The sequence below is a fragment of the Triturus cristatus genome, chromosome 5_1 (assembly GCF_964204655.1).
Source record: "Triturus cristatus chromosome 5_1, aTriCri1.1, whole genome shotgun sequence".
In the NCBI taxonomy this organism is placed as follows: domain Eukaryota; kingdom Metazoa; phylum Chordata; class Amphibia; order Caudata; family Salamandridae; genus Triturus; species Triturus cristatus.
In genome coordinates, this window is record NC_140587.1 from 747,053,715 (window position 1) to 747,070,137 (window position 16,423).

Consider the following 16,423-nt stretch of genomic DNA (forward strand, 5'->3'; position numbering starts at 1 on the left):
AAAAGAACTCGCTAAAGGACAACTACACTAAACTAAAACCAGACCATAGTATTACAAAGCATGCTCTACTAATGGGAAAAAAGGCCTAAGTACACACAATATTACACTTTTAATGACAACATAATCACAGCTCTAACGGGAAAAAGGCCTAAGTACACACAACATCCATATTTGATCACAACCAATCGCAGCTAAAAAACGGGAAAAAGGCCTAAGTTCAGATATGACCAAGGAGAAAAGGGGGGCCTATGTACAACCATACAATCACGTCAACCTCCTACACATGTAACGGGAAAAAGGCCTAGGTCAAACTTACATAGTACCTCCGACTAGCATTGTCTAGTAACTTGTTTTTAGGGCTGGTGGGTGGGGAAAATTACACGCCCCGAGCGTGGGGCACACGAGGTAAGCGGGGAGCGAGCCAGGAGCAAGAGGGCGCCCAGCTCGCTCCTCGGGCCTTTTATGGTGCTCTGCCACCCGGGGGTCGCCGGCCCAGCCGGCCCGCCCCCCGGCCGACCCGCCCCCCTGCCCCGGTAGCTGTACAGCTGCTTCCGGGTCACGGGGAAGGCATCAGCCTATCGGTGGTGGGGGCGCGCCGCGCGCATCATCGACCCGCAACGCACCCTCACCACCGAGAGGCCGGGGGAGGAGGGCGCCGCACCGCCATGTGGGCGGGAGGGCTCAGCGGCCCCCCCTTTACAAACGCATGATGTAAAGAGGTCAACTGTTGCAATGAAAGTATTACAGCCTTGCTGAGAAGTGTTTGAGGTGTCCCATTAAAAGTATAGCAAAATTGGACTGTGAAGTGTGGGAATTGATCCTTAAATGTATGGCACTCTCAAAGAATGTGTAAATACTGATTTAGCATTGGCATGAACGTTTTCTGATGAACATTTCACCTGGATAGCTTATGAGGTGCCTGCCACAATTACCTACAAGCTCCACCTCTCAGAAACCATTGCCATCAGGCTGATTTTCCATCATGTTTATGTTCCACTCCCATCACTGTTTACCACAGGTGAGCCAATAATTTCAATGGGATTAAAAAGAGAATGGGGTCGTGGCCAAGATGGCTGCCGAGTGAGACGTGTATTCGAGTCTCCCTGGCGCCATCGTCTATTTGCTGCTCACTTGCTGCCCGGTTCCGGAACTTAAGAACGGGGAAGGTGCCGCAATCGACTGGTGATCTGCCCCTACCCTTGATGCTGGGTCGGCGAGAACATGGGGACCCACGCAGAGGCGGATGACAGCGGATTGGTGCGGCGCAGGCCGCACCGAGCTGAGGACTACTCCCCGTGAGGGAGAGGCGGTGTATCGCTGATCCAGAAGATCCCGCTGGCCTCATTAGCTGCCTGCCATGGAACTCACTGCATGGGAGAAGTAACTGAGCCCCGCAGCGATGATATCAGGGCCCCGCTGCAGCTGGACATAATCAGCACGGCTACGAGTGAGGAGGGGCCTGTGGGAGGAGCTCTACACGAGGGACGGAGGACTCACGGGGTGGTCCAGAGGCCCACATCAGACGGACACCACGAAGGCCAGCTTCTGGGGGCGGCGAACAGTGTCACCAATCCCAAGAGTGTGCCCCCGGCCCAGCAGGCCTGACAGTTGAGTGTGACATGCAGTGGGAAATGCCGTAAGTGCGTGAACACCAGACCTTTCTTTGGAGCCCAGAGCGGGAGGTGCAGCTGTGGCAGAGCCCCGAGGGTGGTGTACAAACCCCAGGGGGGCACAGAACTGACAAAGCATTGCCTCATCAAACACCGAGAGAGAAACGCTATAGAGGGTACAACTGACTGCAGAGTCGGAAATGCCAGAAAAAGGCCTGTGGGGGGTAGGAGCAGATACAGCCACAAGAGCGCCTGGTTTAGCGAGGGGACGTACACGTGTACGGGCTGAGACGGCTTCAGCCTGATAGCTATGAAAAAGACCCCTGAGGCGTGAACGGTGAGCCTTGCCTGTGAGGGGGGACCGCCAGTTTGCCTCCTGTGGTGAGAGAATAAAGGGCCCCGGCTCTTAGCTTGCAGCGATAAAACTCCACAAGGTGCTCCCAGGACTCACCAGCACCAACTTCTACAGGCTACGGGTGCACGACTACAGACATCTTCTCCTGTTGACCTGATCTGGGCTGGACTGCCTTGAGGCAGCTTCTTGCACACGGATCTTGGGGTCCAGGTGAACTGAGATGGATTTCAGCACATAACGAACGGTGGAACCGGGGGTGCCCATGTGGAACCCTGCCTGACAAAGGGAGCATTGTGGTTGTGGGTCCAACGGATGTGCTCAGGACCAAGGGACTCCTCTAGCATCCCATCTCTTGTGGGCCTCATACAGATACACCAATGCCTACCCCCAGAGCTAAAAAAGATAAACCGGTGAAAGATATGCTGGTAAAACAGACACTAATGAACACTGCGGCAACCGCGCCTGTGGGGGGGCAAAGACCAGAAAGAAGACTTAAAGGCTCCGGAGGCCCCAGCGACAAAGGCCTTCATGACTACGCTTTTTAATTCCCTGCGGGATTACCCGCTCTCAATGCGAACACAACTCTCGGCTGATCTGAAAGAGGTGCAAAAAGACTTGGACGAGGTGGGTGACCGTGTTGCTTCCCTGGAGGAACGAGAAACGAGTAGAGATGATGCAGCAGGAAATGTTACGACTCCGTGAGCAACACATTGAACTACAAGCATCCGTGGAGTATTTGGAAAACTGCTCATGAAGGAATAATGTGCGCATCAGAGGAGCACCATCCCGGGCAGAAGGCGAAGATATATGCATATTTGTTCTTGCTCTCTTCAGGCAAGTACTCAGAGACGATTGCCCTGCAGAAATTCGGATCGACATGGCTCACCATGTGGGTCTGCCTAGGGGTAAAAAAGCTCCCCCTCCAGACATCCTGGTATGTATACATGATTTCCAGGTCAAAGAAAACATTGGACACATTTTCTCCCTGCTTTGTCTCCTTCCTTCCCCTCCCACAGACATATTACCGTATCATTGTTTTTTTCCATCTTATGTTTAACCCTGATCTTTATCCTGACAGCGGATTTGGGGCAATATGGCCGATGCCTAGTGGAGCTGCTTGACAGCTGTAGAGGAGATCGGCCCTGGTTCACTTCATCGGCCGTCACCTACCCAGCTGGACATTGGGCATAGTTCTTCTCCGTCTCCCTGCTATGTCTCCTTCCTCCCCCCTCTAACGAATTACTGTAACTTTGCTTTTTTTCCTATGTTTGACTATGCTATTGTAAAAGATGTAACCTGTAACTCACTGATCCACATGTAAAGCGCTCTGATACCTCCGGGTCTAGCCAGCGCTATATAAAACTCTTCAAATAAAAATCATTCAACTGGCAAGGAATGCCCATCCGGAGCAATTTAGGGGCCAAACATTGCTGTTCTTCCAGGATCTCTCCATAACTATGCTCTACAAGAGGAAGGAGGTCTGGTCTGTGACGTCACACCTTAGAGCGAAGGGGATCTCCTACTCCTGGGGACATCCTTTTGGTATCATTTTCCGACACAAGAAAAAACTCTGGCAGATAAAACCCTTAAAGGAAGCACAAGAGGTCCTGGGTCTTTCACCGGACTTATCTCAGGATGACACCGACCGATAAGTGAAGAGTGTGAACCCGAAAAGCACCTGCTGGCAGCGAATTGAGGGGGCTTCTGCCAGCCGCACGCCAGACCAAGAGACTATAGCTAATGAGAGGAAAGCTGTAATCAACACATTGACCAACCCTCTGGAGTGCCGGGCCTCTTCCTGAGGTATTGACTTTGGGTACCGGGTCCTGCGGATACTGATGGCACCGGGAGACTCCTATCCGTCGAATTGTCCCTTCTGGAGACTCAATTGAGTGGCCCGCGAGCGTGCTCCATTACGGAAGTGGCAGAGAACAGCAGGCGCACACCCCCCGGAGTCCTCACACTCTGACGAACTGATGACACCAATCGAGATAAGACGGTTGATTAGTTTCTCTTTCTTTGAGACTTGGTTTGAAATGTTGTTGTTTCTATGTTTTCTTTCTCCTATTCTCTCCTCCGCACTACTGCAGGACAGGGGCATCAATCGGGAGGGACAGAGACACGCATGGATAATCCAGAACTGCTGCGTTATGTTGCCTACACAAGACATAGCTTGCTCCCGCTTGCATGCACATATGGTAGGAGAGGCCTTAACAACTAAAAGCCTCAATGCCCGTGACCTTAGGCACCACATGAGGCACGCTGTGATCCTGTCCCCTTTGGATCATCCACAATGGGTCATATGTCTTAGCGGGACTCGTATTCTCTTCACCACGTCTCGACAGATCCGGGTGGTTATCGAGGCAAAATGGGTCATGGATCAGGTAGGCTCTGTACTCTATAATACGTGCACATACAAGCACATATATACCGGTACTCACACACGCCATGGGTAGAACCCTGAGAATTGTGAGCCTCAATTGTCGAGGCCTCAACCATCCAGTGAAGAGCGCAGCCATTCTGTCCCTCCTGGAGAACTCCGGGGTGGGCGGAATTTGTGTAGTTGCGCTACGCAAAGCTCCGCAAAATGGTAATAAATCTCCGCGAGCATGCAGAGAGTTCCGCGAACACACGGAATTGGTTGTTCTGCCCATTCGCAATGCTTTTTTCCTGTTCATGAACGCTGTTTGCATGCTCTGGGGGAAATATCTCGCAAACACGCATTTTGAAACTCTGCGAGTCACGGATCGCGGAATGTTTGGCAATATCCAAATTCTGCAAATTCCACGAGCGGAACGGAATTTACCACCCAGGCCTAGAGACATCTGCCTCCTCCAGGAAACCCACTTGCTGCAGCGTGACACGCACCGCATGCGCTCTCGAAAGTTCCCCCTCCAGGTCTGGTCCTCTAACAGATCCCTAAAAACTAATTGAGTTGCCATCCTCTTTAGTACAAAATTGGGGGGCGAGCTGACTGCCACACTAGCTGAGATTAGAAGTCGATTACTAGCATTTAAGGTGCAAAGGGAAACCTATCAAATTATGCTGGCCAACATATATGCACCAAACACTCAACAATAACCTTTCATACGAAGAGTATTGGGAGGAGTCATAACAAATGCTGATGCAGCTGTTTTATTGGTGGGGACTTCAATTTGGTCATGGATGCCACTCTGGACTGCTCAGGGCAGAGAACAGCGCTGGCGGGATCTTTTACTGCAGAGGGATTTCACTGGCTTGCGGAACAGGGCCTCCAAGACAGTTGGCGTAGACAACACCCAGACACACGTGATTACACGTACTACTCGGCAGCACACAAGACCTATGCCCGCATAGATCATTTCCTAGCCTCAGCAACAACGGCCAGCACCTACATGACCTTACCATTGAGCCTCTGTCCTTATCTGATCATGCCATGATAACTGTCTCCCTGAACATACCTACACCGCTCTCCAACTTATCGGGATGGCGCCTAAGGGAAAGTCTGTTACAATCCACAATAGTAGCAGAAAAGATCCTTGCGCGAATCCTAGATTACATGGCCGTCAACGATGGGGGATATGGCCTTAGCAGCAGTCTGGGAGGCTCCAAAGCTAGTAATCAGAGGGGAATATATAGCATTCTCGGCAGGGGAAAACAAAACACGCCGCAAGAAAAGAAAGAGCTTAGAGCAGGAAGTTACTGAGCTAGAAGCAATACACAAGCGAACAGGGGTGCCCAGGGTATGGAGGGAGTTAGCGGAAAAAAGACTGCTCCAGAAACGCCTAGATCTAGACAGAGCTGAATACGATCATTTGAGACTCCGCCACAAGTTTTTCTTGAACAGTGATAAATGTGGTAAAATGCTAGCACAAAGAGTCAGAGCAAGAGCGATGGCGGCATTGATCAGTGTGGTCAAAAACACGGCTGATGTCTCAGTGCAGGTGGATTGAGACTTAGCGAAGGAATTCCAAAACTTCTATCAAAACCTTTACTCTGAGCCAGACATTTCACAGCCTTTGCCCGGCGCTTACCTACAAAATATACCAGTCACTAGATTGACGCAGGATATTGCAGAACAGTTAGATCAGCCCATTAGGATGAGGAGGTCATCGCAATTATTGCACGTCTGCAGCCACATAATCACCAGCAAAAACAACAATTGATGGACAGAATGCAGAACAATGTCATACATTCACCCCAGTGCAGAGATCTGGGCCTAAATCCATCGTTTTTTTGCTCACCATGCCATTCCAGTTTGAACCCAGCCATATGCAAATCAGTCTTGACCCTGTGCCCCATGGGAACAGTCCAGCCCGAACTGCCAAGCCAGGTCATCCCTGGACTGGAAACAAGCATCCTAGGACCGGTTTCGGGCTTTCAGCCCTCATCAGCCAGTATAGCTTGATTCCAGTGGCATGGAGAGCAAGGGACTCACGTCTGAGCATACCCTTCCCACTCGGGGTGACAAATGCAAAAACAACAATTGATGGACAGAATGCAGAACAATGTCATACATTCACCCCAGTACAGAGATCTGGGCCTAAATCCATCGTTTTTTTGCTCACCATGCCATTCCAGTTTGAACCCAGCCATATGCAAATCAGTCTTGACCCTGTGCCCCATGGGAACAGTCCAGCCCGAACTGCCAAGCCAGGTCATCCCTGGACTGGAAACAAGCATCCTAGGACCGGTTTCGGGCTTTCAGCCCTCATCAGCCAGGATAGCTTGATTCCAGTGGCATGGAGAGCAAGGGACTCACGTCTGAGCATACCCTTCCCACTCGGGGTGAAAAAAGCAAAAACAACAATTGATGGACAGAATGCAGAACAATGTCATACATTCACCCCAGTACAGAGATCTGGGCCTAAATCCATCGTTTTTTTGCTCACCATGCCATTCCAGTTTGAACCCAGCCATATGCAAATCAGTCTTGACCCTGTGCCCCATGGGAACAGTCCAGCCCGAACTGCCAAGCCAGGTCATCCCTGGACTGGAAACAAGCATCCTAGGACCGGTTTCGGGCTTTCAGCCCTCATCAGCCAGGATAGCTTGATTCCAGTGGCATGGAGAGCAAGGGACTCACGTCTGAGCATACCCTTCCCACTCGGGGTGACAAATGCAAAAACAACAATTGATGGACAGAATGCAGAACAATGTCATACATTCACCCCAGTACAGAGATCTGGGCCTAAATCCATCGTTTTTTTGCTCACCATGCCATTCCAGTTTGAACCCAGCCATATGCAAATCAGTCTTGACCCTGTGCCCCATGGGAACAGTCCAGCCCGAACTGCCAAGCCAGGTCATCCCTGGACTGGAAACAAGCATCCTAGGACCGGTTTCGGGCTTTCAGCCCTCATCAGCCAGGATAGCTTGATTCCAGTGGCATGGAGAGCAAGGGACTCACGTCTGAGCATACCCTTCCCACTCGGGGTGACAAATGCAAAAACAACAATTGATGGACAGAATGCAGAACAATGTCATACATTCACCCCAGTACAGAGATCTGGGCCTAAATCCATCGTTTTTTTGCTCACCATGCCATTCCAGTTTGAACCCAGCCATATGCAAATCAGTCTTGACCCTGTGCCCCATGGGAACAGTCCAGCCCGAACTGCCAAGCCAGGTCATCCCTGGACTGGAAACAAGCATCCTAGGACCGGTTTCGGGCTTTCAGCCCTCATCAGCCAGGATAGCTTGATTCCAGTGGCATGGAGAGCAAGGGACTCACGTCTGAGCATACCCTTCCCACTCGGGGTGACAAATGCAAAAACAACAATTGATGGACAGAATGCAGAACAATGTCATACATTCACCCCAGTACAGAGATCTGGGCCTAAATCCATCGTTTTTTTGCTCACCATGCCATTCCAGTTTGAACCCAGCCATATGCAAATCAGTCTTGACCCTGTGCCCCATGGGAACAGTCCAGCCCGAACTGCCAAGCCAGGTCATCCCTGGACTGGAAACAAGCATCCTAGGACCGGTTTCGGGCTTTCAGCCCTCATCAGCCAGGATAGCTTGATTCCAGTGGCATGGAGAGCAAGGGACTCACGTGGCCGTTCGGGCTGGACTGTTCCCATGAGGCACAGGGTCAAGACTGATTTGCATATGGCCATGTCTGAACTGGGGTGGCGTAGTGGGCAAAAGAACGATGGATTTAACCCAGATCTCTTGACTGGGGGAGAATGCCTGCATTGTCAGCATTCCGTCCATCATTTGTTTGTTGTAACGCTTTTCGCCCTAAGTGGGATGGGTATTCCCAGACGTGGGACCCGTGCTCACTACGCCACTGGAGTCAAGCTATCCTGGCTGATGACGGCTGATAGCCAGAAACCGGTCCTAGGATGCTTGATTCCGGTCCAGGGAAGACATGGTTTGGCAGTTCGGGCTGGACTGTTCCCATGAGGCACAGGGTCAAGACTGATTTGCATATGGCCATGTCTGAACTGGGGTGGCGTAGTGGGCAAAAGAACGATGGATTTAACCCAGATCTCTTGACTGGGGGAGAATGCCTGCATTGTCAGCATTCCGTCCATCATTTGTTTGTTGTAACGCTTTTCGCCCTAAGTGGGATGGGTATTCCCAGACGTGGGACCCGTGCTCACTACGCCACTGGAGTCAAGCTATCCTGGCTGATGACGGCTGATAGCCAGAAACCGGTCCTAGGATGCTTGATTCCGGTCCAGGGAAGACATGGTTTGGCAGTTCGGGCTGGACTGTTCCCATGAGGCACAGGGTCAAGACTGATTTGCATATGGCCATGTCTGAACTGGGGTGGCGTAGTGGGCAAAAGAACGATGGATTTAACCCAGATCTCTTGACTGGGGGAGAATGCCTGCATTGTCAGCATTCCGTCCATCATTTGTTTGTTGTAACGCTTTTCGCCCTAAGTGGGATGGGTATTCCCAGACGTGGGACCCGTGCTCACTACGCCACTGGAGTCAAGCTATCCTGGCTGATGACGGCTGATAGCCAGAAACCGGTCCTAGGATGCTTGATTCCGGTCCAGGGAAGACATGGTTTGGCAGTTCGGGCTGGACTGTTCCCATGAGGCACAGGGTCAAGACTGATTTGCATATGGCCATGTCTGAACTGGGGTGGCGTAGTGGGCAAAAGAACGATGGATTTAACCCAGATCTCTTGACTGGGGGAGAATGCCTGCATTGTCAGCATTCCGTCCATCATTTGTTTGTTGTAACGCTTTTCGCCCTAAGTGGGATGGGTATTCCCAGACGTGGGACCCGTGCTCACTACGCCACTGGAGTCAAGCTATCCTGGCTGATGACGGCTGATAGCCAGAAACCGGTCCTAGGATGCTTGATTCCGGTCCAGGGAAGACATGGTTTGGCAGTTCGGGCTGGACTGTTCCCATGAGGCACAGGGTCAAGACTGATTTGCATATGGCCATGTCTGAACTGGGGTGGCGTAGTGGGCAAAAGAACGATGGATTTAACCCAGATCTCTTGACTGGGGGAGAATGCCTGCATTGTCAGCATTCCGTCCATCATTTGTTTGTTGTAACGCTTTTCGCCCTAAGTGGGATGGGTATTCCCAGACGTGGGACCCGTGCTCACTACGCCACTGGAGTCAAGCTATCCTGGCTGATGACGGCTGATAGCCAGAAACCGGTCCTAGGATGCTTGATTCCGGTCCAGGGAAGACATGGTTTGGCAGTTCGGGCTGGACTGTTCCCATGAGGCACAGGGTCAAGACTGATTTGCATATGGCCATGTCTGAACTGGGGTGGCGCAGTGGGCAAAAGAACGATGGATTTAACCCAGATCTCTTGACTGGGGGAGAATGCCTGCATTGTCAGCATTCCGTCCATCATTTGTTTGTTGTAACATAATCACCAGGGCCTGATGGGTTCATGGCACAATTCTATCAAATGTTCTGTACAGATTTGGCACCCTTGTTGACAAGATTGTTCAATTCCTTTCTGAAGACCGGCTCTCTAACAGACTCGATGTTGGAGGCTTCAATCTCAGTCATACTGAAACCAATGAAACAACCTGAGGAGTGCGGCTCCTACCGCCCTATATCCCTGCTGAATATTGACGCCAAGATTTTTGCTGGGAATTTGGCAGCCCGATTGAACCCATTGATGGTGGAGCTGATAGACCCATATCAGTCCGGTTTCATTCCTACCCGTCAACGAGGAGACAACACGAAGAGGTTGCTCCACATCATGGATTTAATACATAAGTCAAATAGAGAAGCAATCGACGCTTAGAAAGCGTTCGACCGGGTTAGATGGTCCTACCTGTTTGAGACATTGCAACATTTCAGGTTTGAGGAAGGTTTTATCAAATGTGTTGCCGGTATATATCATGCTTCAAGGGATTTCGTACGAGTCAATGGATTGTCCTTGGATCGGTTTCCTATAGCACGAGGAACTCGCCAAGGATGCTCTCTGTCACCACTCCTTTTCACTCTGTATCTAGAGCCGTTTGCTCAGAAGGTACGTGATGATCCACAGATTAAGGGTATCAAGTTTGGGACAGACATGCATACTATTAGCTCATACGCAGATAACGTGATCCTCTCTCTGACCCAGTTACAATTATCTCTTCCGGCCCTGCTAACGGAACTGAGTCACTTTGGAGAGGTTTAGGGATTCAAGGTAAATCTAAACAAATCTCAGATTCTAAACCTCTCCATAACCCCTGATCAGGAAAACCCCTTGACGGGCATGTTCCCACTGGCATGGACGAAACAATCCATAACGTACCTAGGAATTAAATTGGCTATCTTCATTCCCAAAACTCTGGCCTTAAATTACATGGCTCTCCTTGAGCATACGACTCAGGCCTTATATTGCTGGAGCCAATTGGGGCTAGCCTTGTTCGGGCGAATTTCAGCAGTCAAAATGATGGTCCTACCACGTATTTTGTACACCTTTCAGACCCTGCCCTTATCGCCTCCCAAAAAAGCAATTTGCGTACTACAATTAGCTATCAACAGGTTTGTATGGGGATGCAAGAAACCCCGTATCGCCCTTGCTCAGGTCACAGATCCCAAGCGTGAAGTGGGGGTGGGATTGCACCTGGTCCACAGGTATATACAGGCAGCACATCTTTGCTATATAGTGGAGTGGAATCTGCCACTATCGGAGAATTATTGGACCTTCATGGACCAGGCTGTTGCTGGGGTCAATATATGGAGAGAGATTTGGCTCCCGCGTAAACACAGGGCGTTGGGATTGTATTCCTCTCCGGTAACTGCGCACACAATGAAGGTGTGGGACAGGGTGGCATGCGCCAAGTCCTTGACGACTTTTCCCTCCCAATGACCCCATTTACAGAAAATCCAGACTTACCTCCGTGACGTAAGTCGACGGTTTTTGACAGGTGGCGGGAACAAGGCTGCAAGCGTATCAGCTCTTTATATGATCCCAATGGCCTGCTCCCTTTTGATCAACTGCAACGGGACTACGATCTTCCCTGCTCTGACATGTTCCAATACCTCCAATTGCGCCACTGGCTTACATCCCCAACACATCAGGCACCCGCTTCCGGGAAACTGACAGTATTGGAAAAATTGGCTAGTGCCCAAGCAGGATGACAAACACCTCATTTCAGAACTATATATGATGCTTACAGAAGGAACGTGGGGAGGTCGTTCTAGAGGCCAACAGCGGTGGGGGGAGGAACTGGGTCGAGCTTTGTCTGACAAAGAGTGGGAGGACATACATTTTCGAGCCTATCACACAGCGCACAGCACAGCAGGGACGGAGTCTGCATATAAAGTGCTTACATATTGGTACCTCACACCTGCGCGCATACAATCCAGGGACAAAAGCCGCTCTGAGAAGTGCTTGAGAGGGTGTGGTCAAATGGGCTCCTTAGTCCACTTGCTATGGCACAGTCCCAAACTAGAATGTTTCTGGAAAACAGTCTTTGACGACATAGACAAGGCATTTAATACGGAAATCCCAATTTACGTATCTTAAGACTCCTGAAGGGGACAGCGCGAGACCCCTCCCGGCTGGAATCACAAGGTTCATCCTCTAAATGTTAATTTGACGAGCTTTCCCTGCCTGCCAGACTAGGGCAAGTTAATATTGATGCGGAGGAGACAGGGAGGGGAGGGAGGGGGTGGGTAGGGAGGACTTTCTTGATAAGTTACATAACGGATTTCTTGTTCTGTTATTTTTTGTTGCCTTTTCCTTTTCTTCTTTTCTTCAAAGATCTCCAAACACTGCCGGCCCCTGGGTTGTAGGCATCAAGCTGTGTATATTCAGCCCCCTTGACGAGGTGGCCTGCCCCAGGGTTGTTGGCATTTCGCTGTGTATATGGCACCGATCGTTATAATAAAAAGCATGGTCCCATACAAAGAGAATGAAAGATATTTAGAGGAAAAATACAGTTTAGAGGCATTCTTGTATGAATGTACTGCTTGGTGGTGGTCAGCTCCCTATAAAAAAAAAAACACACACACAAGATGATGGACGGAATGTTGCAAGCATCCTAGGACCGGTTTTGAGGTTTCACCCCTCTTCAGCCAGGATAGCTTGACTCCAGTGGCGTAGTGAGCACGGATCCACGTCTGGGCATACCCTTCCCACATAGGGCGAACAGCAAAACACACAAGATGATGGACAGAATGTTGCACATTGGCAAAACATTCACCCCCAGTCACAGATCTGGGTTTAATCCATCGTTATTTTGCTCACCACGCCACCCCAGTTCAGACATGGCCATATGCAAATCAGTCTTGACCCTGTGCCTCATGGGAACAGTCCAGCCCGAACTGCCAAGCCATGTCTTTCCTGAACCGGAATCAAGCATCCTAGGACCGGTTTCGGGGTTTCACCCCTCTTCAGCCAGGATAGCTTGACTCCAGTGGCGTAGTGAGCACGGGACCCACGTCTGGGCATACCCTTCCCACATAGGGCGAACAGCAAAACACACAAGATGATGGACGGAATGTTGCACATTGGCAAAACATTCACCCCCAGTCACAGATCTGGATTTAATCCATCGTTATTTTGCTCACCACGCCACCCCAGTTCAGACATGGCCACATGCAAATCAGTCTTGACCCTGTGCCTCATGGGAACAGTCCAGCCCGAACTGCCAAGCCATGTCTTCCCTGGACCGGAATCAAGCATCCTAGGACCAGTTTCGGGGTGTCACCCCTCTTCAGCCAGGATAGCTGGACTCCAGTGGCGTAGTGAGCACGGGACCCACGTCTGGGCATACCCTTCCCACATAGGGCGTACAGCAAACCACACAAGATGATGGACGGAATGTTTCACATTGGCAAAACATTCACCCCCAGTCACAGATCTGGGTTTAATCCATCGTTATTTTGCTCACCACGCCACCCCAGTTCAGACATGGCCAATTGCAAATCAGTCTTGACCCTGTGCCTCATGGGAACAGTCCAGCCCGAACTGCCAAGCCATGTCTTCCCTGGACCAGAATCAAGCATCCTAGGACCAGTTTCGGGGTTTCACCCCTCTTCAGCCAGGATAGCTTGACTCCAGTGGTGTAGTGAGCACCGGACCCACGTCTGGGCATACCCTTCAAACATAGGGCGAACAGTAAAACACATAAGATGTCCCTAAGCCACCACCGAGCATTAGACGTCCCTTCTGTGCAATTATTCTGCTTCACTTTTTTTTTAACCCTTTCTGTGCCTTTATTCTGCTTTGCTTTCTTTGACCCTTTCCGTGCCTTTATTGTGCATCACTTTCTTTTTACTGCATTTAGTCTGCCTAGCTTTCTTTGATTTTTTCTGTGCCTTGTGCCTCGCTTTTGGCTTTTCCCATTGCCTTGTGTCTGCCATCTCTTCTGCTCATTTGCTGCCCTATTCACCTGCTTCCTGCCTCATGCTAGCCCTGCCCACACCACCCAGCACCCCTCCTTTCTCCCAGGACCTACTTTGATGAAGGCTGCAGCGTAACACCATGAAGCAGGTCCTTAGCCAAATCCCTGTGCCACCGCGGAGCAGTACACCTCCCTTCTGTGCCTTTATTCTGCCTTGGTTTCTTTGAGCATTTCTGTGACTTTATTCTGTGTTGCTTTTTTTGACCTTTTCTATGCCTGTATTCTGCCTAGCTTTCTTTGACCCTCTCTGTGCCTTTACTCTGCCTCGTTTTCTTTGATTCTTTCAGTGCCTTTACGCTGTATCGCTTTCTTGGAACCTTTCTGTGCCTTTATGCTGTATTGCTGTCTTTTCTGTGCCTTTAGTCTTCTTCACTTTCTTTGATCTATGTGCCTTTTGCCTCACTTTTTGCTTTTCCCATTGTCTTGTGTCTGCCATTTCTCCTGCTCATTTTCTGCTCTTTTCACCCACTTCCCTCCACTCGCCAGCCCCAATCGCTCACTACCCAGTGCCCCACCCTCCTCCCAGGACCTACTTAATTGAGGCCACAGCACAGCCACCCCGCAGCCGCGCACATTGGGGGTGCCACTGGAGCACCAAAGGCAGACTCATTGGCTCCCGCCCAAGCCTGGACCACACCCAACACCAGGAACCCTGGATCTCCTACCCCCTATGGGTACATTGCTGCCAAACTTTGAGACCTGAACCCAGTCACTACAACAACTGCTGCCACACAGTGCCCGTTCCATGGTAGGACCTTTCTTCTTCCACACTGCCTCTTCTCCTGCATCACTGGAGCACCTGGCACAAAACAACAACCCTCTCACTGACCAAACACCACAGAACTCCTGCACAGGGACAACTCAATTGCCTCCTTCTCAACACATGATCACTCTGCAAGCACGCCACCAGAATCTGGAGCATCATCACCAGCCTCACCCCCAACATCATCTTCCTCACTGAAACCTGGCTCACCTCTGCATCCGCTCTCGACATTGCCTTAGCAACACCTGATGGCCACAAGATAGCACACTATGACAAGATCAACAAAGAAGGGGGCAGGATCCCCATCATCCACAGAGAGAGCATCCACTGCACCACTACCACAGACGACACCACCCCAATCATGGAACACTTCAATTTCAAACTCCAAATAGGTGGAAAATACACCATCAGGGGCAACCTTGCCTAAAGACTACCAGGTCCAACCCCCAAGTTTTTCAACACCATCCTGGACTTCATAACCCCACTTGCCATTGACTCCAAAAGACTACATCTTCCTCGAAGACTTCACTTCCACTGCGATTACTTCAATGACACCAACACCACTAACCTCATAAAAAGCATGAACAACATCTGGCTCACCCAATTAGTCACCAGCCCTGCTCACATCGCAGGACACATGCATGACCATTTCTTCACTTTGATCAACATAGTCAAGTTCAGGCATGTCTCCGAGCTCATTTGGACAGACCATGACATCATTTACTTCAGCATCACCAGCCCCTCCACCAACACCCCCAAAATGACCAGTGCCAACACAAACAGCTGATCCTCAGCAATAACCCATCCCTTCAGAACGGAACTACTCATAGTGTCTAGCAGAACAAGGACCCTCACCCACATAACTGACCAATGCAAGAAACCTCAGCAAAGTACTAGACAGCATGCTAACCATTAAATCCCAGATCATAGCATTCTTCTTCCCCTGCTACCTCACACTTCGCATGCTATGGAAAAGCTTGACATTGCTCCCCATCAACACCAGAAGCACCATCACCCAGGTCCTAATCACCAGCCATCTGGACTACGGCAATGCACTCTATACAGGAATCACCACCTACCTCCAGAATAAACTTCAGACCATTCTGAACTTCACTGCCAGACTCATTCTCGACCTCTACAAATGGACCTACATCACCCCTCACCGCAGTAAACTCCACTGGCTCCTCTTACAGAAGAGAAGCCAGTTCAAGATGTTGATCCACACCTACAGGCCCTGCACAACCAAGTCCAGCCTATGTAAACCAACGCATAACTTCCACCAGCCCTCCTGACACCTGAGATCAGCGTCCCTGTTCCTCACTCACACCTCTTGCATTGGCGGAAGAAACAGCGGAAGACGTTCCTTCTCCTACCTCACAGTGAAATCCTAGAATGACCTCTCTCTGCACCTCTGTACCCCTACCTCAACTCTATAATTCAGGAAGCCACTCAAGATCTGTTGGCTCAACGTATCTCTCCAGCAACTGCTACTTGTCCAGCGCCTGGATACCCTTCCGGGTGATCATCCGTACTTTGCAAATACGCTGCTTGATTTGTTGATTGATTGGTATTTATATAGTCCAAACCCAGGTGTGAAGCAAAAGAGTACTGTGCATTGCTGGAAGACAATATATAGGATCATAGATATAAACTGGGAATTACACAAATATATTATACACACATTTAGGACAGGGAAATTAAGTAATTTGTGCATAAGTAAATAAAATTGAGTCTACCATCAAGACCAGGATTTGAAACTGGGTCCCCAATTTCCAAGGGCTGCAGCATTAAATCTTTTAATCTCATTTAGCATTGATAATTAGTATCGTAAAGTAACTAATTTTGGTTAAGCATTATTGTATATAAAATTTGTTGG